We start from the raw sequence: 21,906 nt of genomic DNA, 5'->3' as shown, positions 1-21,906 counted from the left end.
CCTTTGAGCATTTGACGGAATTGTCCTCAGCGTTTGCACCCCCCTTAGGATTCGAGGCCAAGAATGCCTATTCCTGAAGTTTGTTCCTGCCGCTGAAAGCCTTGTCGGTGTATGAGCCAAATGAATGCCCCAGTCGGCACGCTCTGACTGTCTTCACAGGTCTCCTCCTCATCCCGAAGGTTGGTGGCCCATTGACATCAGGGTGGAAGGTGCTTGCGATACACTGTTCCTTCCTTCCTTCCTTCCTTCCTTTATTCCTCTTATGCTGTTTATGTAATAAGAGGGGACGATACACAGAAGAGAGAAAGTGGCCCAACACACTAGACTAGCAGTCTTCTGATCAATCTGCAGCTGGCAAGGTGGGGGAGAGCCTTTATTTTGCACCTGCTGGGATCTGCATTGGCAGAAGCTCTGAGGGCTGGGCCTTTCCTTTTGCCTGTAAAAACAAAAAGCAGCCCTCCTCCCTCCAGCCCTGAGAGCATGGGCGTGACACTGGAAAAAGCAGCATCTCCCCTTTGGTAAAGATGACCATTGCACAGCTGCTCACTCAGAGCTCGATCGTGCTCGATCAGGCGAGATATATTTAGGTCACCAGCAAAGTCTGTTCTCTTTTCTTGCGTAGGGTGAGCATTCACAGAGCCCAGCTTCGTTGACAAGAGTGCAAAAGGTGTATACTAAAAGCTTTCTGCTTTACTTGAGCGCCATGGCCGTTATTATATTTTGGCTGCTCCAAGCAATCTCTGTTCAGCCGATGCAAATTTCCAGCTCAAATTTTCCCAGCACTCAAAAAGTCCCTCCTCCCTCCAGCTCTGCTTTCAGGAAGTTCAGCAGAAGCAGTCCAACTTCTGTTCCCACTTCAGAGGAAAAGCTTTCTCGGGCCAGAGAAAGCCAGGGAATCACTGTACCGGCAAGTGCATTTCTTACAACTGGTAATCCCTCAGAACACAGAAATGAAGAAGCTGTATATGAAAATGTATTATTTCTTTGGTACACTAACCTATGTAACTAATATGGACCATTTCAGAGGACGGAGCGGACCCAACTGTGATCCCAGAGACCCAAATACCCAGCAGTAGGGAAAATAAATCCTCTCTGTGCTCTGCAACATTACATACACAAAATGCAAGCGCGTGCATTTTTTTATTGGCCCCATATACAGAATACATGTGAGGATGCTTGCCTTCCCAGTGTATTTCTCAAGCTCTTGAGAGCATATGCTATTTCCATGAGAACGCAAATAAGTTCATACTTTACATTTGTGTGTGACAAAAGGGGAAAAAAACTATTTTGTGTAAAATGCCAGCAGAGAGTGTTTCTGCCCGGTCTCGAACCGGGGACCTTTCGCGTGTGAGGCGAACGTGATAACCACTACACTACAGAAACAGCTGCTTGCTCACCTTTGTAGGGACTGGGAGAACAGGTGCAAAGGGCAGTGCAAGTGGACCTGCTTAAAGACTAATCAAATGCCTTGCGCCTGAAGCTCACACAATCCAGCCTAAAACATACGTCCTATCAAGCATGCGCACATATACAAGTATGCCAGCTGAGGGCCTATGCAGCGTACAGAGGGAAGGACATATTTCCACTTTGAGATCGGACGGCCAAAACTCACAAGCAAATCAAGGAATGTTACTGAGAGCTAACAGAGAACACAAAGTGCTTGTCGCAAGGACATGGCACGCAAAGAGGTTCAGGAAGTGAATTGTTCATCGACTACTGCTTACCGAGAAAACCAGAGAGTCTGTCCAATGAAAATAACATTGAAAAAACAAAAAAAAGGAGCTCAAGTTAACCACCTTGATTGGGCTCGTCCGGGATTTGAACCCGGGACCTCTCGCACCCAAAGCGAGAATCATACCCCTAGACCAACGAGCCACGGTCCTTTGAGCATTTGACGGAATTGTCCTCAGCGTTTGCACCCCCCTTAGGATTCGAGGCCAAGAATGCCTTTTCCTGAAGTTTGTTCCTGCCGCTGAAAGCCTTGTCGGTGTATGAGCCAAATGAATGCCCCAGTCGGCACGCTCTGACTGTCTTCACAGGTCTCCTCCTCATCCCGAAGGTTGGTGGCCCATTGACATCAGGGTGGAAGGTGCTTGCGATACACTGTTCCTTCCTTCCTTCCTTCCTTCCTTCCTTTATTCCTCTTATGCTGTTTATGTAATAAGAGGGGACGATACACAGAAGAGAGAAAGTGGCCCAACACACTAGACTAGCAGTCTTCTGATCAATCTGCAGCTGGCAAGGTGGGGGAGAGCCTTTATTTTGCACCTGCTGGGATCTGCATTGGCAGAAGCTCTGAGGGCTGGGCCTTTCCTTTTGCCTGTAAAAACAAAAAGCAGCCCTCCTCCCTCCAGCCCTGAGAGCATGGGCGTGACACTGGAAAAAGCAGCATCTCCCCTTTGGTAAAGATGACCATTGCACAGCTGCTCACTCAGAGCTCGATCGTGCTCGATCAGGCTCGATCAGGCGAGATATATTTAGGTCACCAGCAAAGTCTGTTCTCTTTTCTTGCGTAGGGTGAGCATTCACAGAGCCCAGCTTCGTTGACAAGAGTGCAAAAGGTGTATACTAAAAGCTTTCTGCTTTACTTGAGCGCCATGGCCGTTATTATATTTTGGCTGCTCCAAGCAATCTCTGTCCAGCCGATGCAAATTTCCAGCTCAAATTTTCCCAGCACTCAAAAAGTCCCTCCTCCCGCCAGCTCTGCTTTCAGGAAGTTCAGCAGAAGCAGTCCAACTTCTGTTCCCACTTCAGAGGAAAAGCTTTCTCGGGCCAGAGAAAGCCAGGGAATCACTGTACCGGCAAGTGCATTTCTTACAACTGGTAATCCCTCAGAACACAGAAATGAAGAAGCTGTATATGAAAATGTATTATTTCTTTGGTACACTAACCTATGTAACTAATATGGACCATTTCAGAGGACGGAGCGGACCCAACTGTGATCCCAGAGACCCAAATACCCAGCAGTAGGGAAAATAAATCCTCTCTGTGCTCTGCAACATTACATACACAAAATGCAAGCGCGTGCATTTTTTTATTGGCCCCATATACAGAATACATGTGAGGATGCTTGCCTTCCCAGTGTATTTCTCAAGCTCTTGAGAGCATATGCTATTTCCATGGGAACGCAAATAAGTTCATACTTTACATTTGTGTGTGACAAAAGGGGAAAAAAACTATTTTGTGTAAAATGCCAGCAGAGAGTGTTTCTGCCCGGTCTCGAACCGGGGACCTTTCGCGTGTGAGGCGAACGTGATAACCACTACACTACAGAAACAGCTGCTTGCTCACCTTTGTAGGGACTGGGAGAACAGGTGCAAAGGGCAGTGCAAGTGGACCTGCTTAAAGACTAATCAAATGCCTTGCGCCTGAAGCTCACACAATCCAGCCTAAAACATACGTCCTATCAAGCATGCGCACATATACAAGTATGCCAGCTGAGGGCCTATGCAGCGTACAGAGGGAAGGACATATTTCCACTTTGAGATCGGACGGCCAAAACTCACAAGCAAATCAAGGAATGTTACTGAGAGCTAACAGAGAACACAAAGTGCTTGTCGCAAGGACATGGCACGCAAAGAGGTTCAGGAAGTGAATTGTTCATCGACTACTGCTTACCGAGAAAACCAGAGAGTCTGTCCAATGAAAATAACATTGAAAAAACAAAAAAAAGGAGCTCAAGTTAACCACCTTGATTGGGCTCGTCCGGGATTTGAACCCGGGACCTCTCGCACCCAAAGCGAGAATCATACCCCTAGACCAACGAGCCACGGTCCTTTGAGCATTTGACGGAATTGTCCTCAGCGTTTGCACCCCCCTTAGGATTCGAGGCCAAGAATGCCTATTCCTGAAGTTTGTTCCTGCCGCTGAAAGCCTTGTCGGTGTATGAGCCAAATGAATGCCCCAGTCGGCACGCTCTGACTGTCTTCACAGGTCTCCTCCTCATCCCGAAGGTTGGTGGCCCATTGACATCAGGGTGGAAGGTGCTTGCGATACACTGTTCCTTCCTTCCTTCCTTCCTTCCTTTATTCCTCTTATGCTGTTTATGTAATAAGAGGGGACGATACACAGAAGAGAGAAAGTGGCCCAACACACTAGACTAGCAGTCTTCTGATCAATCTGCAGCTGGCAAGGTGGGGGAGAGCCTTTATTTTGCACCTGCTGGGATCTGCATTGGCAGAAGCTCTGAGGGCTGGGCCTTTCCTTTTGCCTGTAAAAACAAAAAGCAGCCCTCCTCCCTCCAGCCCTGAGAGCATGGGCGTGACACTGGAAAAAGCAGCATCTCCCCTTTGGTAAAGATGACCATTGCACAGCTGCTCACTCAGAGCTCGATCGTGCTCGATCAGGCGAGATATATTTAGGTCACCAGCAAAGTCTGTTCTCTTTTCTTGCGTAGGGTGAGCATTCACAGAGCCCAGCTTCGTTGACAAGAGTGCAAAAGGTGTATACTAAAAGCTTTCTGCTTTACTTGAGCGCCATGGCCGTTATTATATTTTGGCTGCTCCAAGCAATCTCTGTCCAGCCGATGCAAATTTCCAGCTCAAATTTTCCCAGCACTCAAAAAGTCCCTCCTCCCGCCAGCTCTGCTTTCAGGAAGTTCAGCAGAAGCAGTCCAACTTCTGTTCCCACTTCAGAGGAAAAGCTTTCTCGGGCCAGAGAAAGCCAGGGAATCACTGTACCGGCAAGTGCATTTCTTACAACTGGTAATCCCTCAGAACACAGAAATGAAGAAGCTGTATATGAAAATGTATTATTTCTTTGGTACACTAACCTATGTAACTAATATGGACCATTTCAGAGGACGGAGCGGACCCAACTGTGATCCCAGAGACCCAAATACCCAGCAGTAGGGAAAATAAATCCTCTCTGTGCTCTGCAACATTACATACACAAAATGCAAGCGCGTGCATTTTTTTATTGGCCCCATATACAGAATACATGTGAGGATGCTTGCCTTCCCAGTGTATTTCTCAAGCTCTTGAGAGCATATGCTATTTCCATGAGAACGCAAATAAGTTCATACTTTACATTTGTGTGTGACAAAAGGGGAAAAAAACTATTTTGTGTAAAATGCCAGCAGAGAGTGTTTCTGCCCGGTCTCGAACCGGGGACCTTTCGCGTGTGAGGCGAACGTGATAACCACTACACTACAGAAACAGCTGCTTGCTCACCTTTGTAGGGACTGGGAGAACAGGTGCAAAGGGCAGTGCAAGTGGACCTGCTTAAAGACTAATCAAATGCCTTGCGCCTGAAGCTCACACAATCCAGCCTAAAACATACGTCCTATCAAGCATGCGCACATATACAAGTATGCCAGCTGAGGGCCTATGCAGCGTACAGAGGGAAGGACATATTTCCACTTTGAGATCGGACGGCCAAAACTCACAAGCAAATCAAGGAATGTTACTGAGAGCTAACAGAGAACACAAAGTGCTTGTCGCAAGGACATGGCACGCAAAGAGGTTCAGGAAGTGAATTGTTCATCGACTACTGCTTACCGAGAAAACCAGAGAGTCTGTCCAATGAAAATAACATTGAAAAAACAAAAAAAAGGAGCTCAAGTTAACCACCTTGATTGGGCTCGTCCGGGATTTGAACCCGGGACCTCTCGCACCCAAAGCGAGAATCATACCCCTAGACCAACGAGCCACGGTCCTTTGAGCATTTGACGGAATTGTCCTCAGCGTTTGCACCCCCCTTAGGATTCGAGGCCAAGAATGCCTTTTCCTGAAGTTTGTTCCTGCCGCTGAAAGCCTTGTCGGTGTATGAGCCAAATGAATGCCCCAGTCGGCACGCTCTGACTGTCTTCACAGGTCTCCTCCTCATCCCGAAGGTTGGTGGCCCATTGACATCAGGGTGGAAGGTGCTTGCGATACACTGTTCCTTCCTTCCTTCCTTCCTTCCTTCCTTTATTCCTCTTATGCTGTTTATGTAATAAGAGGGGACGATACACAGAAGAGAGAAAGTGGCCCAACACACTAGACTAGCAGTCTTCTGATCAATCTGCAGCTGGCAAGGTGGGGGAGAGCCTTTATTTTGCACCTGCTGGGATCTGCATTGGCAGAAGCTCTGAGGGCTGGGCCTTTCCTTTTGCCTGTAAAAACAAAAAGCAGCCCTCCTCCCTCCAGCCCTGAGAGCATGGGCGTGACACTGGAAAAAGCAGCATCTCCCCTTTGGTAAAGATGACCATTGCACAGCTGCTCACTCAGAGCTCGATCGTGCTCGATCAGGCTCGATCAGGCGAGATATATTTAGGTCACCAGCAAAGTCTGTTCTCTTTTCTTGCGTAGGGTGAGCATTCACAGAGCCCAGCTTCGTTGACAAGAGTGCAAAAGGTGTATACTAAAAGCTTTCTGCTTTACTTGAGCGCCATGGCCGTTATTATATTTTGGCTGCTCCAAGCAATCTCTGTCCAGCCGATGCAAATTTCCAGCTCAAATTTTCCCAGCACTCAAAAAGTCCCTCCTCCCGCCAGCTCTGCTTTCAGGAAGTTCAGCAGAAGCAGTCCAACTTCTGTTCCCACTTCAGAGGAAAAGCTTTCTCGGGCCAGAGAAAGCCAGGGAATCACTGTACCGGCAAGTGCATTTCTTACAACTGGTAATCCCTCAGAACACAGAAATGAAGAAGCTGTATATGAAAATGTATTATTTCTTTGGTACACTAACCTATGTAACTAATATGGACCATTTCAGAGGACGGAGCGGACCCAACTGTGATCCCAGAGACCCAAATACCCAGCAGTAGGGAAAATAAATCCTCTCTGTGCTCTGCAACATTACATACACAAAATGCAAGCGCGTGCATTTTTTTATTGGCCCCATATACAGAATACATGTGAGGATGCTTGCCTTCCCAGTGTATTTCTCAAGCTCTTGAGAGCATATGCTATTTCCATGGGAACGCAAATAAGTTCATACTTTACATTTGTGTGTGACAAAAGGGGAAAAAAACTATTTTGTGTAAAATGCCAGCAGAGAGTGTTTCTGCCCGGTCTCGAACCGGGGACCTTTCGCGTGTGAGGCGAACGTGATAACCACTACACTACAGAAACAGCTGCTTGCTCACCTTTGTAGGGACTCGGAGAACAGGTGCAAAGGGCAGTGCAAGTGGACCTGCTTAAAGACTAATCAAATGCCTTGCGCCTGAAGCTCACACAATCCAGCCTAAAACATACGTCCTATCAAGCATGCGCACATATACAAGTATGCCAGCTGAGGGCCTATGCAGCGTACAGAGGGAAGGACATATTTCCACTTTGAGATCGGACGGCCAAAACTCACAAGCAAATCAAGGAATGTTACTGAGAGCTAACAGAGAACACAAAGTGCTTGTCGCAAGGACATGGCACGCAAAGAGGTTCAGGAAGTGAATTGTTCATCGACTACTGCTTACCGAGAAAACCAGAGAGTCTGTCCAATGAAAATAACATTGAAAAAACAAAAAAAAGGAGCTCAAGTTAACCACCTTGATTGGGCTCGTCCGGGATTTGAACCCGGGACCTCTCGCACCCAAAGCGAGAATCATACCCCTAGACCAACGAGCCACGGTCCTTTGAGCATTTGACGGAATTGTCCTCAGCGTTTGCACCCCCCTTAGGATTCGAGGCCAAGAATGCCTATTCCTGAAGTTTGTTCCTGCCGCTGAAAGCCTTGTCGGTGTATGAGCCAAATGAATGCCCCAGTCGGCACGCTCTGACTGTCTTCACAGGTCTCCTCCTCATCCCGAAGGTTGGTGGCCCATTGACATCAGGGTGGAAGGTGCTTGCGATACACTGTTCCTTCCTTCCTTCCTTCCTTCCTTTATTCCTCTTATGCTGTTTATGTAATAAGAGGGGACGATACACAGAAGAGAGAAAGTGGCCCAACACACTAGACTAGCAGTCTTCTGATCAATCTGCAGCTGGCAAGGTGGGGGAGAGCCTTTATTTTGCACCTGCTGGGATCTGCATTGGCAGAAGCTCTGAGGGCTGGGCCTTTCCTTTTGCCTGTAAAAACAAAAAGCAGCCCTCCTCCCTCCAGCCCTGAGAGCATGGGCGTGACACTGGAAAAAGCAGCATCTCCCCTTTGGTAAAGATGACCATTGCACAGCTGCTCACTCAGAGCTCGATCGTGCTCGATCAGGCGAGATATATTTAGGTCACCAGCAAAGTCTGTTCTCTTTTCTTGCGTAGGGTGAGCATTCACAGAGCCCAGCTTCGTTGACAAGAGTGCAAAAGGTGTATACTAAAAGCTTTCTGCTTTACTTGAGCGCCATGGCCGTTATTATATTTTGGCTGCTCCAAGCAATCTCTGTTCAGCCGATGCAAATTTCCAGCTCAAATTTTCCCAGCACTCAAAAAGTCCCTCCTCCCTCCAGCTCTGCTTTCAGGAAGTTCAGCAGAAGCAGTCCAACTTCTGTTCCCACTTCAGAGGAAAAGCTTTCTCGGGCCAGAGAAAGCCAGGGAATCACTGTACCGGCAAGTGCATTTCTTACAACTGGTAATCCCTCAGAACACAGAAATGAAGAAGCTGTATATGAAAATGTATTATTTCTTTGGTACACTAACCTATGTAACTAATATGGACCATTTCAGAGGACGGAGCGGACCCAACTGTGATCCCAGAGACCCAAATACCCAGCAGTAGGGAAAATAAATCCTCTCTGTGCTCTGCAACATTACATACACAAAATGCAAGCGCGTGCATTTTTTTATTGGCCCCATATACAGAATACATGTGAGGATGCTTGCCTTCCCAGTGTATTTCTCAAGCTCTTGAGAGCATATGCTATTTCCATGAGAACGCAAATAAGTTCATACTTTACATTTGTGTGTGACAAAAGGGGAAAAAAACTATTTTGTGTAAAATGCCAGCAGAGAGTGTTTCTGCCCGGTCTCGAACCGGGGACCTTTCGCGTGTGAGGCGAACGTGATAACCACTACACTACAGAAACAGCTGCTTGCTCACCTTTGTAGGGACTGGGAGAACAGGTGCAAAGGGCAGTGCAAGTGGACCTGCTTAAAGACTAATCAAATGCCTTGCGCCTGAAGCTCACACAATCCAGCCTAAAACATACGTCCTATCAAGCATGCGCACATATACAAGTATGCCAGCTGAGGGCCTATGCAGCGTACAGAGGGAAGGACATATTTCCACTTTGAGATCGGACGGCCAAAACTCACAAGCAAATCAAGGAATGTTACTGAGAGCTAACAGAGAACACAAAGTGCTTGTCGCAAGGACATGGCACGCAAAGAGGTTCAGGAAGTGAATTGTTCATCGACTACTGCTTACCGAGAAAACCAGAGAGTCTGTCCAATGAAAATAACATTGAAAAAACAAAAAAAAGGAGCTCAAGTTAACCACCTTGATTGGGCTCGTCCGGGATTTGAACCCGGGACCTCTCGCACCCAAAGCGAGAATCATACCCCTAGACCAACGAGCCACGGTCCTTTGAGCATTTGACGGAATTGTCCTCAGCGTTTGCACCCCCCTTAGGATTCGAGGCCAAGAATGCCTTTTCCTGAAGTTTGTTCCTGCCGCTGAAAGCCTTGTCGGTGTATGAGCCAAATGAATGCCCCAGTCGGCACGCTCTGACTGTCTTCACAGGTCTCCTCCTCATCCCGAAGGTTGGTGGCCCATTGACATCAGGGTGGAAGGTGCTTGCGATACACTGTTCCTTCCTTCCTTCCTTCCTTCCTTCCTTTATTCCTCTTATGCTGTTTATGTAATAAGAGGGGACGATACACAGAAGAGAGAAAGTGGCCCAACACACTAGACTAGCAGTCTTCTGATCAATCTGCAGCTGGCAAGGTGGGGGAGAGCCTTTATTTTGCACCTGCTGGGATCTGCATTGGCAGAAGCTCTGAGGGCTGGGCCTTTCCTTTTGCCTGTAAAAACAAAAAGCAGCCCTCCTCCCTCCAGCCCTGAGAGCATGGGCGTGACACTGGAAAAAGCAGCATCTCCCCTTTGGTAAAGATGACCATTGCACAGCTGCTCACTCAGAGCTCGATCGTGCTCGATCAGGCTCGATCAGGCGAGATATATTTAGGTCACCAGCAAAGTCTGTTCTCTTTTCTTGCGTAGGGTGAGCATTCACAGAGCCCAGCTTCGTTGACAAGAGTGCAAAAGGTGTATACTAAAAGCTTTCTGCTTTACTTGAGCGCCATGGCCGTTATTATATTTTGGCTGCTCCAAGCAATCTCTGTCCAGCCGATGCAAATTTCCAGCTCAAATTTTCCCAGCACTCAAAAAGTCCCTCCTCCCGCCAGCTCTGCTTTCAGGAAGTTCAGCAGAAGCAGTCCAACTTCTGTTCCCACTTCAGAGGAAAAGCTTTCTCGGGCCAGAGAAAGCCAGGGAATCACTGTACCGGCAAGTGCATTTCTTACAACTGGTAATCCCTCAGAACACAGAAATGAAGAAGCTGTATATGAAAATGTATTATTTCTTTGGTACACTAACCTATGTAACTAATATGGACCATTTCAGAGGACGGAGCGGACCCAACTGTGATCCCAGAGACCCAAATACCCAGCAGTAGGGAAAATAAATCCTCTCTGTGCTCTGCAACATTACATACACAAAATGCAAGCGCGTGCATTTTTTTATTGGCCCCATATACAGAATACATGTGAGGATGCTTGCCTTCCCAGTGTATTTCTCAAGCTCTTGAGAGCATATGCTATTTCCATGGGAACGCAAATAAGTTCATACTTTACATTTGTGTGTGACAAAAGGGGAAAAAAACTATTTTGTGTAAAATGCCAGCAGAGAGTGTTTCTGCCCGGTCTCGAACCGGGGACCTTTCGCGTGTGAGGCGAACGTGATAACCACTACACTACAGAAACAGCTGCTTGCTCACCTTTGTAGGGACTGGGAGAACAGGTGCAAAGGGCAGTGCAAGTGGACCTGCTTAAAGACTAATCAAATGCCTTGCGCCTGAAGCTCACACAATCCAGCCTAAAACATACGTCCTATCAAGCATGCGCACATATACAAGTATGCCAGCTGAGGGCCTATGCAGCGTACAGAGGGAAGGACATATTTCCACTTTGAGATCGGACGGCCAAAACTCACAAGCAAATCAAGGAATGTTACTGAGAGCTAACAGAGAACACAAAGTGCTTGTCGCAAGGACATGGCACGCAAAGAGGTTCAGGAAGTGAATTGTTCATCGACTACTGCTTACCGAGAAAACCAGAGAGTCTGTCCAATGAAAATAACATTGAAAAAACAAAAAAAAGGAGCTCAAGTTAACCACCTTGATTGGGCTCGTCCGGGATTTGAACCCGGGACCTCTCGCACCCAAAGCGAGAATCATACCCCTAGACCAACGAGCCACGGTCCTTTGAGCATTTGACGGAATTGTCCTCAGCGTTTGCACCCCCCTTAGGATTCGAGGCCAAGAATGCCTATTCCTGAAGTTTGTTCCTGCCGCTGAAAGCCTTGTCGGTGTATGAGCCAAATGAATGCCCCAGTCGGCACGCTCTGACTGTCTTCACAGGTCTCCTCCTCATCCCGAAGGTTGGTGGCCCATTGACATCAGGGTGGAAGGTGCTTGCGATACACTGTTCCTTCCTTCCTTCCTTCCTTCCTTTATTCCTCTTATGCTGTTTATGTAATAAGAGGGGACGATACACAGAAGAGAGAAAGTGGCCCAACACACTAGACTAGCAGTCTTCTGATCAATCTGCAGCTGGCAAGGTGGGGGAGAGCCTTTATTTTGCACCTGCTGGGATCTGCATTGGCAGAAGCTCTGAGGGCTGGGCCTTTCCTTTTGCCTGTAAAAACAAAAAGCAGCCCTCCTCCCTCCAGCCCTGAGAGCATGGGCGTGACACTGGAAAAAGCAGCATCTCCCCTTTGGTAAAGATGACCATTGCACAGCTGCTCACTCAGAGCTCGATCGTGCTCGATCAGGCGAGATATATTTAGGTCACCAGCAAAGTCTGTTCTCTTTTCTTGCGTAGGGTGAGCATTCACAGAGCCCAGCTTCGTTGACAAGAGTGCAAAAGGTGTATACTAAAAGCTTTCTGCTTTACTTGAGCGCCATGGCCGTTATTATATTTTGGCTGCTCCAAGCAATCTCTGTCCAGCCGATGCAAATTTCCAGCTCAAATTTTCCCAGCACTCAAAAAGTCCCTCCTCCCTCCAGCTCTGCTTTCAGGAAGTTCAGCAGAAGCAGTCCAACTTCTGTTCCCACTTCAGAGGAAAAGCTTTCTCGGGCCAGAGAAAGCCAGGGAATCACTGTACCGGCAAGTGCATTTCTTACAACTGGTAATCCCTCAGAACACAGAAATGAAGAAGCTGTATATGAAAATGTATTATTTCTTTGGTACACTAACCTATGTAACTAATATGGACCATTTCAGAGGACGGAGCGGACCCAACTGTGATCCCAGAGACCCAAATACCCAGCAGTAGGGAAAATAAATCCTCTCTGTGCTCTGCAACATTACATACACAAAATGCAAGCGCGTGCATTTTTTTATTGGCCCCATATACAGAATACATGTGAGGATGCTTGCCTTCCCAGTGTATTTCTCAAGCTCTTGAGAGCATATGCTATTTCCATGAGAACGCAAATAAGTTCATACTTTACATTTGTGTGTGACAAAAGGGGAAAAAAACTATTTTGTGTAAAATGCCAGCAGAGAGTGTTTCTGCCCGGTCTCGAACCGGGGACCTTTCGCGTGTGAGGCGACCGTGATAACCACTACACTACAGAAACAGCTGCTTGCTCACCTTTGTAGGGACTGGGAGAACAGGTGCAAAGGGCAGTGCAAGTGGACCTGCTTAAAGACTAATCAAATGCCTTGCGCCTGAAGCTCACACAATCCAGCCTAAAACATACGTCCTATCAAGCATGCGCACATATACAAGTATGCCAGCTGAGGGCCTATGCAGCGTACAGAGGGAAGGACATATTTCCACTTTGAGATCGGACGGCCAAAACTCACAAGCAAATCAAGGAATGTTACTGAGAGCTAACAGAGAACACAAAGTGCTTGTCGCAAGGACATGGCACGCAAAGAGGTTCAGGAAGTGAATTGTTCATCGACTACTGCTTACCGAGAAAACCAGAGAGTCTGTCCAATGAAAATAACATTGAAAAAACAAAAAAAAGGAGCTCAAGTTAACCACCTTGATTGGGCTCGTCCGGGATTTGAACCCGGGACCTCTCGCACCCAAAGCGAGAATCATACCCCTAGACCAACGAGCCACGGTCCTTTGAGCATTTGACGGAATTGTCCTCAGCGTTTGCACCCCCCTTAGGATTCGAGGCCAAGAATGCCTTTTCCTGAAGTTTGTTCCTGCCGCTGAAAGCCTTGTCGGTGTATGAGCCAAATGAATGCCCCAGTCGGCACGCTCTGACTGTCTTCACAGGTCTCCTCCTCATCCCGAAGGTTGGTGGCCCATTGACATCAGGGTGGAAGGTGCTTGCGATACACTGTTCCTTCCTTCCTTCCTTCCTTCCTTCCTTTATTCCTCTTATGCTGTTTATGTAATAAGAGGGGACGATACACAGAAGAGAGAAAGTGGCCCAACACACTAGACTAGCAGTCTTCTGATCAATCTGCAGCTGGCAAGGTGGGGGAGAGCCTTTATTTTGCACCTGCTGGGATCTGCATTGGCAGAAGCTCTGAGGGCTGGGCCTTTCCTTTTGCCTGTAAAAACAAAAAGCAGCCCTCCTCCCTCCAGCCCTGAGAGCATGGGCGTGACACTGGAAAAAGCAGCATCTCCCCTTTGGTAAAGATGACCATTGCACAGCTGCTCACTCAGAGCTCGATCGTGCTCGATCAGGCTCGATCAGGCGAGATATATTTAGGTCACCAGCAAAGTCTGTTCTCTTTTCTTGCGTAGGGTGAGCATTCACAGAGCCCAGCTTCGTTGACAAGAGTGCAAAAGGTGTATACTAAAAGCTTTCTGCTTTACTTGAGCGCCATGCCCGTTATTATATTTTGGCTGCTCCAAGCAATCTCTGTCCAGCCGATGCAAATTTCCAGCTCAAATTTTCCCAGCACTCAAAAAGTCCCTCCTCCCGCCAGCTCTGCTTTCAGGAAGTTCAGCAGAAGCAGTCCAACTTCTGTTCCCACTTCAGAGGAAAAGCTTTCTCGGGCCAGAGAAAGCCAGGGAATCACTGTACCGGCAAGTGCATTTCTTACAACTGGTAATCCCTCAGAACACAGAAATGAAGAAGCTGTATATGAAAATGTATTATTTCTTTGGTACACTAACCTATGTAACTAATATGGACCATTTCAGAGGACGGAGCGGACCCAACTGTGATCCCAGAGACCCAAATACCCAGCAGTAGGGAAAATAAATCCTCTCTGTGCTCTGCAACATTACATACACAAAATGCAAGCGCGTGCATTTTTTTATTGGCCCCATATACAGAATACATGTGAGGATGCTTGCCTTCCCAGTGTATTTCTCAAGCTCTTGAGAGCATATGCTATTTCCATGGGAACGCAAATAAGTTCATACTTTACATTTGTGTGTGACAAAAGGGGAAAAAAACTATTTTGTGTAAAATGCCAGCAGAGAGTGTTTCTGCCCGGTCTCGAACCGGTGACCTTTCGCGTGTGCGTGATAACCACTACACTACAGAAACAGCTGCTTGCTCACCTTTGTAGGGACTGGGAGAACAGGTGCAAAGGGCAGTGCAAGTGGACCTGCTTAAAGACTAATCAAATGCCTTGCGCCTGAAGCTCACACAATCCAGCCTAAAACATACGTCCTATCAAGCATGCGCACATATACAAGTATGCCAGCTGAGGGCCTATGCAGCGTACAGAGGGAAGGACATATTTCCACTTTGAGATCGGACGGCCAAAACTCACAAGCAAATCAAGGAATGTTACTGAGAGCTAACAGAGAACACAAAGTGCTTGTCGCAAGGACATGGCACGCAAAGAGGTTCAGGAAGTGAATTGTTCATCGACTACTGCTTACCGAGAAAACCAGAGAGTCTGTCCAATGAAAATAACATTGAAAAAACAAAAAAAAGGAGCTCAAGTTAACCACCTTGATTGGGCTCGTCCGGGATTTGAACCCGGGACCTCTCGCACCCAAAGCGAGAATCATACCCCTAGACCAACGAGCCACGGTCCTTTGAGCATTTGACGGAATTGTCCTCAGCGTTTGCACCCCCCTTAGGATTCGAGGCCAAGAATGCCTATTCCTGAAGTTTGTTCCTGCCGCTGAAAGCCTTGTCGGTGTATGAGCCAAATGAATGCCCCAGTCGGCACGCTCTGACTGTCTTCACAGGTCTCCTCCTCATCCCGAAGGTTGGTGGCCCATTGACATCAGGGTGGAAGGTGCTTGCGATACACTGTTCCTTCCTTCCTTCCTTCCTTCCTTTATTCCTCTTATGCTGTTTATGTAATAAGAGGGGACGATACACAGAAGAGAGAAAGTGGCCCAACACACTAGACTAGCAGTCTTCTGATCAATCTGCAGCTGGCAAGGTGGGGGAGAGCCTTTATTTTGCACCTGCTGGGATCTGCATTGGCAGAAGCTCTGAGGGCTGGGCCTTTCCTTTTGCCTGTAAAAACAAAAAGCAGCCCTCCTCCCTCCAGCCCTGAGAGCATGGGCGTGACACTGGAAAAAGCAGCATCTCCCCTTTGGTAAAGATGACCATTGCACAGCTGCTCACTCAGAGCTCGATCGTGCTCGATCAGGCGAGATATATTTAGGTCACCAGCAAAGTCTGTTCTCTTTTCTTGCGTAGGGTGAGCATTCACAGAGCCCAGCTTCGTTGACAAGAGTGCAAAAGGTGTATACTAAAAGCTTTCTGCTTTACTTGAGCGCCATGGCCGTTATTATATTTTGGCTGCTCCAAGCAATCTCTGTCCAGCCGATGCAAATTTCCAGCTCAAATTTTCCCAGCACTCAAAAAGTCCCTCCTCCCGCCAGCTCTGCTTTCAGGAAGTTCAGCAGAAGCAGTCCAACTTCTGTTCCCACTTCAGAGGAAAAGCTTTCTCGGGCCAGAGAAAGCCAGGGAATCACTGTACCGGCAAGTGCATTTCTTACAACTGGTAATCCCTCAGAACACAGAAATGAAGAAGCTGTATATGAAAATGTATTATTTCTTTGGTACACTAACCTATGTAACTAATATGGACCATTTCAGAGGACGGAGCGGACCCAACTGTGATCCCAGAGACCCAAATACCCAGCAGTAGGGAAAATAAATCCTCTCTGTGCTCTGCAACATTACATACACAAAATGCAAGCGCGTGCATTTTTTTATTGGCCCCATATACAGAATACATGTGAGGATGCTTGCCTTCCCAGTGTATTTCTCAAGCTCTTGAGAGCATATGCTATTTCCATGGGAACGCAAATAAGTTCATACTTTACATTTGTGTGTGACAAAAGGGGAAAAAAACTATTTTGTGTAAAATGCCAGCAGAGAGTGTTTCTGCCCGGTCTCGAACCGGGGACCTTTCGCGTGTGAGGCGAACGTGATAACCACTACACTACAGAAACAGCTGCTTGCTCACCTTTGTAGGGACTGGGAGAACAGGTGCAAAGGGCAGTGCAAGTGGACCTGCTTAAAGACTAATCAAATGCCTTGCGCCTGAAGCTCACACAATCCAGCCTAAAACATACGTCCTATCAAGCATGCGCACATATACAAGTATGCCAGCTGAGGGCCTATGCAGCGTACAGAGGGAAGGACATATTTCCACTTTGAGATCGGACGGCCAAAACTCACAAGCAAATCAAGGAATGTTACTGAGAGCTAACAGAGAACACAAAGTGCTTGTCGCAAGGACATGGCACGCAAAGAGGTTCAGGAAGTGAATTGTTCATCGACTACTGCTTACCGAGAAAACCAGAGAGTCTGTCCAATGAAAATAACATTGAAAAAACAAAAAAAAGGAGCTCAAGTTAACCACCTTGATTGGGCTCGTCCGGGATTTGAACCCGGGACCTCTCGCACCCAAAGCGAGAATCATACCCCTAGACCAACGAGCCACGGTCCTTTGAGCATTTGACGGAATTGTCCTCAGCGTTTGCACCCCCCTTAGGATTCGAGGCCAAGAATGCCTATTCCTGAAGTTTGTTCCTGCCGCTGAAAGCCTTGTCGGTGTATGAGCCAAATGAATGCCCCAGTCGGCACGCTCTGACTGTCTTCACAGGTCTCCTCCTCATCCCGAAGGTTGGTGGCCCATTGACATCAGGGTGGAAGGTGCTTGCGATACACTGTTCCTTCCTTCCTTCCTTCCTTCCTTTATTCCTCTTATGCTGTTTATGTAATAAGAGGGGACGATACACAGAAGAGAGAAAGTGGCCCAACACACTAGACTAGCAGTCTTCTGATCAATCTGCAGCTGGCAAGGTGGGGGAGAGCCTTTATTTTGCACCTGCTGGGATCTGCATTGGCAGAAGCTCTGAGGGCTGGGCCTTTCCTTTTGCCTGTAAAAACAAAAAGCAGCCCTCCTCCCTCCAGCCCTGAGAGCATGGGCGTGACACTGGAAAAAGCAGCATCTCCCCTTTGGTAAAGATGACCATTGCACAGCTGCTCACTCAGAGCTCGATCGTGCTCGATCAGGCGAGATATATTTAGGTCACCAGCAAAGTCTGTTCTCTTTTCTTGCGTAGGGTGAGCATTCACAGAGCCCAGCTTCGTTGACAAGAGTGCAAAAGGTGTATACTAAAAGCTTTCTGCTTTACTTGAGCGCCATGGCCGTTATTATATTTTGGCTGCTCCAAGCAATCTCTGTCCAGCCGATGCAAATTTCCAGCTCAAATTTTCCCAGCACTCAAAAAGTCCCTCCTCCCTCCAGCTCTGCTTTCAGGAAGTTCAGCAGAAGCAGTCCAACTTCTGTTCCCACTTCAGAGGAAAAGCTTTCTCGGGCCAGAGAAAGCCAGGGAATCACTGTACCGGCAAGTGCATTTCTTACAACTGGTAATCCCTCAGAACACAGAAATGAAGAAGCTGTATATGAAAATGTATTATTTCTTTGGTACACTAACCTATGTAACTAATATGGACCATTTCAGAGGACGGAGCGGACCCAACTGTGATCCCAGAGACCCAAATACCCAGCAGTAGGGAAAATAAATCCTCTCTGTGCTCTGCAACATTACATACACAAAATGCAAGCGCGTGCATTTTTTTATTGGCCCCATATACAGAATACATGTGAGGATGCTTGCCTTCCCAGTGTATTTCTCAAGCTCTTGAGAGCATATGCTATTTCCATGAGAACGCAAATAAGTTCATACTTTACATTTGTGTGTGACAAAAGGGGAAAAAAACTATTTTGTGTAAAATGCCAGCAGAGAGTGTTTCTGCCCGGTCTCGAACCGGGGACCTTTCGCGTGTGAGGCGACCGTGATAACCACTACACTACAGAAACAGCTGCTTGCTCACCTTTGTAGGGACTGGGAGAACAGGTGCAAAGGGCAGTGCAAGTGGACCTGCTTAAAGACTAATCAAATGCCTTGCGCCTGAAGCTCACACAATCCAGCCTAAAACATACGTCCTATCAAGCATGCGCACATATACAAGTATGCCAGCTGAGGGCCTATGCAGCGTACAGAGGGAAGGACATATTTCCACTTTGAGATCGGACGGCCAAAACTCACAAGCAAATCAAGGAATGTTACTGAGAGCTAACAGAGAACACAAAGTGCTTGTCGCAAGGACATGGCACGCAAAGAGGTTCAGGAAGTGAATTGTTCATCGACTACTGCTTACCGAGAAAACCAGAGAGTCTGTCCAATGAAAATAACATTGAAAAAACAAAAAAAAGGAGCTCAAGTTAACCACCTTGATTGGGCTCGTCCGGGATTTGAACCCGGGACCTCTCGCACCCAAAGCGAGAATCATACCCCTAGACCAACGAGCCACGGTCCTTTGAGCATTTGACGGAATTGTCCTCAGCGTTTGCACCCCCCTTAGGATTCGAGGCCAAGAATGCCTTTTCCTGAAGTTTGTTCCTGCCGCTGAAAGCCTTGTCGGTGTATGAGCCAAATGAATGCCCCAGTCGGCACGCTCTGACTGTCTTCACAGGTCTCCTCCTCATCCCGAAGGTTGGTGGCCCATTGACATCAGGGTGGAAGGTGCTTGCGATACACTGTTCCTTCCTTCCTTCCTTCCTTCCTTCCTTTATTCCTCTTATGCTGTTTATGTAATAAGAGGGGACGATACACAGAAGAGAGAAAGTGGCCCAACACACTAGACTAGCAGTCTTCTGATCAATCTGCAGCTGGCAAGGTGGGGGAGAGCCTTTATTTTGCACCTGCTGGGATCTGCATTGGCAGAAGCTCTGAGGGCTGGGCCTTTCCTTTTGCCTGTAAAAACAAAAAGCAGCCCTCCTCCCTCCAGCCCTGAGAGCATGGGCGTGACACTGGAAAAAGCAGCATCTCCCCTTTGGTAAAGATGACCATTGCACAGCTGCTCACTCAGAGCTCGATCGTGCTCGATCAGGCTCGATCAGGCGAGATATATTTAGGTCACCAGCAAAGTCTGTTCTCTTTTCTTGCGTAGGGTGAGCATTCACAGAGCCCAGCTTCGTTGACAAGAGTGCAAAAGGTGTATACTAAAAGCTTTCTGCTTTACTTGAGCGCCATGCCCGTTATTATATTTTGGCTGCTCCAAGCAATCTCTGTCCAGCCGATGCAAATTTCCAGCTCAAATTTTCCCAGCACTCAAAAAGTCCCTCCTCCCGCCAGCTCTGCTTTCAGGAAGTTCAGCAGAAGCAGTCCAACTTCTGTTCCCACTTCAGAGGAAAAGCTTTCTCGGGCCAGAGAAAGCCAGGGAATCACTGTACCGGCAAGTGCATTTCTTACAACTGGTAATCCCTCAGAACACAGAAATGAAGAAGCTGTATATGAAAATGTATTATTTCTTTGGTACACTAACCTATGTAACTAATATGGACCATTTCAGAGGACGGAGCGGACCCAACTGTGATCCCAGAGACCCAAATACCCAGCAGTAGGGAAAATAAATCCTCTCTGTGCTCTGCAACATTACATACACAAAATGCAAGCGCGTGCATTTTTTTATTGGCCCCATATACAGAATACATGTGAGGATGCTTGCCTTCCCAGTGTATTTCTCAAGCTCTTGAGAGCATATGCTATTTCCATGGGAACGCAAATAAGTTCATACTTTACATTTGTGTGTGACAAAAGGGGAAAAAAACTATTTTGTGTAAAATGCCAGCAGAGAGTGTTTCTGCCCGGTCTCGAACCGGTGACCTTTCGCGTGTGCGTGATAACCACTACACTACAGAAACAGCTGCTTGCTCACCTTTGTAGGGACTGGGAGAACAGGTGCAAAGGGCAGTGCAAGTGGACCTGCTTAAAGACTAATCAAATGCCTTGCGCCTGAAGCTCACACAATCCAGCCTAAAACATACGTCCTATCAAGCATGCGCACATATACAAGTATGCCAGCTGAGGGCCTATGCAGCGTACAGAGGGAAGGACATATTTCCACTTTGAGATCGGACGGCCAAAACTCACAAGCAAATCAAGGAATGTTACTGAGAGCTAACAGAGAACACAAAGTGCTTGTCGCAAGGACATGGCACGCAAAGAGGTTCAGGAAGTGAATTGTTCATCGACTACTGCTTACCGAGAAAACCAGAGAGTCTGTCCAATGAAAATAACATTGAAAAAACAAAAAAAAGGAGCTCAAGTTAACCACCTTGATTGGGCTCGTCCGGGATTTGAACCCGGGACCTCTCGCACCCAAAGCGAGAATCATACCCCTAGACCAACGAGCCACGGTCCTTTGAGCATTTGACGGAATTGTCCTCAGCGTTTGCACCCCCCTTAGGATTCGAGGCCAAGAATGCCTATTCCTGAAGTTTGTTCCTGCCGCTGAAAGCCTTGTCGGTGTATGAGCCAAATGAATGCCCCAGTCGGCACGCTCTGACTGTCTTCACAGGTCTCCTCCTCATCCCGAAGGTTGGTGGCCCATTGACATCAGGGTGGAAGGTGCTTGCGATACACTGTTCCTTCCTTCCTTCCTTCCTTCCTTTATTCCTCTTATGCTGTTTATGTAATAAGAGGGGACGATACACAGAAGAGAGAAAGTGGCCCAACACACTAGACTAGCAGTCTTCTGATCAATCTGCAGCTGGCAAGGTGGGGGAGAGCCTTTATTTTGCACCTGCTGGGATCTGCATTGGCAGAAGCTCTGAGGGCTGGGCCTTTCCTTTTGCCTGTAAAAACAAAAAGCAGCCCTCCTCCCTCCAGCCCTGAGAGCATGGGCGTGACACTGGAAAAAGCAGCATCTCCCCTTTGGTAAAGATGACCATTGCACAGCTGCTCACTCAGAGCTCGATCGTGCTCGATCAGGCGAGATATATTTAGGTCACCAGCAAAGTCTGTTCTCTTTTCTTGCGTAGGGTGAGCATTCACAGAGCCCAGCTTCGTTGACAAGAGTGCAAAAGGTGTATACTAAAAGCTTTCTGCTTTACTTGAGCGCCATGGCCGTTATTATATTTTGGCTGCTCCAAGCAATCTCTGTCCAGCCGATGCAAATTTCCAGCTCAAATTTTCCCAGCACTCAAAAAGTCCCTCCTCCCGCCAGCTCTGCTTTCAGGAAGTTCAGCAGAAGCAGTCCAACTTCTGTTCCCACTTCAGAGGAAAAGCTTTCTCGGGCCAGAGAAAGCCAGGGAATCACTGTACCGGCAAGTGCATTTCTTACAACTGGTAATCCCTCAGAACACAGAAATGAAGAAGCTGTATATGAAAATGTATTATTTCTTTGGTACACTAACCTATGTAACTAATATGGACCATTTCAGAGGACGGAGCGGACCCAACTGTGATCCCAGAGACCCAAATACCCAGCAGTAGGGAAAATAAATCCTCTCTGTGCTCTGCAACATTACATACACAAAATGCAAGCGCGTGCATTTTTTTATTGGCCCCATATACAGAATACATGTGA

At 47.5% G+C, this 21,906-nt stretch overlaps 18 non-coding genes across 18 annotated transcripts; all 18 read right to left on the bottom strand.

Moving 5' to 3' along the window:
• Positions 1 to 1,310: 1,310 nt before the first annotated feature.
• TRNAV-CAC (transfer RNA valine (anticodon CAC)) lies at positions 1,311 to 1,383 on the bottom strand. Its single transcript has one exon. It is a non-coding gene; the product is annotated as a tRNA-Val (tRNA).
• A 420-nt stretch (positions 1,384 to 1,803) lies between these two features.
• On the bottom strand, positions 1,804 to 1,875 carry TRNAP-UGG (transfer RNA proline (anticodon UGG)). The gene has a single exon. It is a non-coding gene; the product is annotated as a tRNA-Pro (tRNA).
• Positions 1,876 to 3,204: 1,329 nt separating this feature from the next.
• TRNAV-CAC (transfer RNA valine (anticodon CAC)) lies at positions 3,205 to 3,277 on the bottom strand. The gene has a single exon. It is a non-coding gene; the product is annotated as a tRNA-Val (tRNA).
• A 420-nt stretch (positions 3,278 to 3,697) lies between these two features.
• Positions 3,698 to 3,769, bottom strand: TRNAP-UGG (transfer RNA proline (anticodon UGG)). The gene has a single exon. It is a non-coding gene; the product is annotated as a tRNA-Pro (tRNA).
• A 1,315-nt stretch (positions 3,770 to 5,084) lies between these two features.
• Positions 5,085 to 5,157, bottom strand: TRNAV-CAC (transfer RNA valine (anticodon CAC)). The gene has a single exon. It is a non-coding gene; the product is annotated as a tRNA-Val (tRNA).
• Positions 5,158 to 5,577: 420 nt separating this feature from the next.
• TRNAP-UGG (transfer RNA proline (anticodon UGG)) lies at positions 5,578 to 5,649 on the bottom strand. The gene has a single exon. It is a non-coding gene; the product is annotated as a tRNA-Pro (tRNA).
• A 1,329-nt stretch (positions 5,650 to 6,978) lies between these two features.
• On the bottom strand, positions 6,979 to 7,051 carry TRNAV-CAC (transfer RNA valine (anticodon CAC)). Its single transcript has one exon. It is a non-coding gene; the product is annotated as a tRNA-Val (tRNA).
• A 420-nt stretch (positions 7,052 to 7,471) lies between these two features.
• TRNAP-UGG (transfer RNA proline (anticodon UGG)) lies at positions 7,472 to 7,543 on the bottom strand. The gene has a single exon. It is a non-coding gene; the product is annotated as a tRNA-Pro (tRNA).
• Positions 7,544 to 8,858: 1,315 nt separating this feature from the next.
• Positions 8,859 to 8,931, bottom strand: TRNAV-CAC (transfer RNA valine (anticodon CAC)). The gene has a single exon. It is a non-coding gene; the product is annotated as a tRNA-Val (tRNA).
• Positions 8,932 to 9,351: 420 nt separating this feature from the next.
• Positions 9,352 to 9,423, bottom strand: TRNAP-UGG (transfer RNA proline (anticodon UGG)). The gene has a single exon. It is a non-coding gene; the product is annotated as a tRNA-Pro (tRNA).
• Positions 9,424 to 10,752: 1,329 nt separating this feature from the next.
• Positions 10,753 to 10,825, bottom strand: TRNAV-CAC (transfer RNA valine (anticodon CAC)). The gene has a single exon. It is a non-coding gene; the product is annotated as a tRNA-Val (tRNA).
• A 420-nt stretch (positions 10,826 to 11,245) lies between these two features.
• TRNAP-UGG (transfer RNA proline (anticodon UGG)) lies at positions 11,246 to 11,317 on the bottom strand. The gene has a single exon. It is a non-coding gene; the product is annotated as a tRNA-Pro (tRNA).
• A 1,808-nt stretch (positions 11,318 to 13,125) lies between these two features.
• On the bottom strand, positions 13,126 to 13,197 carry TRNAP-UGG (transfer RNA proline (anticodon UGG)). The gene has a single exon. It is a non-coding gene; the product is annotated as a tRNA-Pro (tRNA).
• A 1,815-nt stretch (positions 13,198 to 15,012) lies between these two features.
• Positions 15,013 to 15,084, bottom strand: TRNAP-UGG (transfer RNA proline (anticodon UGG)). Its single transcript has one exon. It is a non-coding gene; the product is annotated as a tRNA-Pro (tRNA).
• A 1,315-nt stretch (positions 15,085 to 16,399) lies between these two features.
• TRNAV-CAC (transfer RNA valine (anticodon CAC)) lies at positions 16,400 to 16,472 on the bottom strand. Its single transcript has one exon. It is a non-coding gene; the product is annotated as a tRNA-Val (tRNA).
• Positions 16,473 to 16,892: 420 nt separating this feature from the next.
• Positions 16,893 to 16,964, bottom strand: TRNAP-UGG (transfer RNA proline (anticodon UGG)). Its single transcript has one exon. It is a non-coding gene; the product is annotated as a tRNA-Pro (tRNA).
• A 1,808-nt stretch (positions 16,965 to 18,772) lies between these two features.
• Positions 18,773 to 18,844, bottom strand: TRNAP-UGG (transfer RNA proline (anticodon UGG)). The gene has a single exon. It is a non-coding gene; the product is annotated as a tRNA-Pro (tRNA).
• A 1,815-nt stretch (positions 18,845 to 20,659) lies between these two features.
• TRNAP-UGG (transfer RNA proline (anticodon UGG)) lies at positions 20,660 to 20,731 on the bottom strand. Its single transcript has one exon. It is a non-coding gene; the product is annotated as a tRNA-Pro (tRNA).
• Between the last annotated feature and the right edge of the window lie 1,175 nt (positions 20,732 to 21,906).

The sequence above is a fragment of the Ambystoma mexicanum genome, chromosome 2q (assembly GCF_040938575.1).
Source record: "Ambystoma mexicanum isolate Mex_15411 chromosome 2q, UKY_AmexF1_1, whole genome shotgun sequence".
NCBI classification, from domain to species: domain Eukaryota; kingdom Metazoa; phylum Chordata; class Amphibia; order Caudata; family Ambystomatidae; genus Ambystoma; species Ambystoma mexicanum.
The sequence above is the reverse complement of the archived record's forward strand: the minus strand, read 5'-3'. Positions and strand labels throughout refer to the sequence as shown.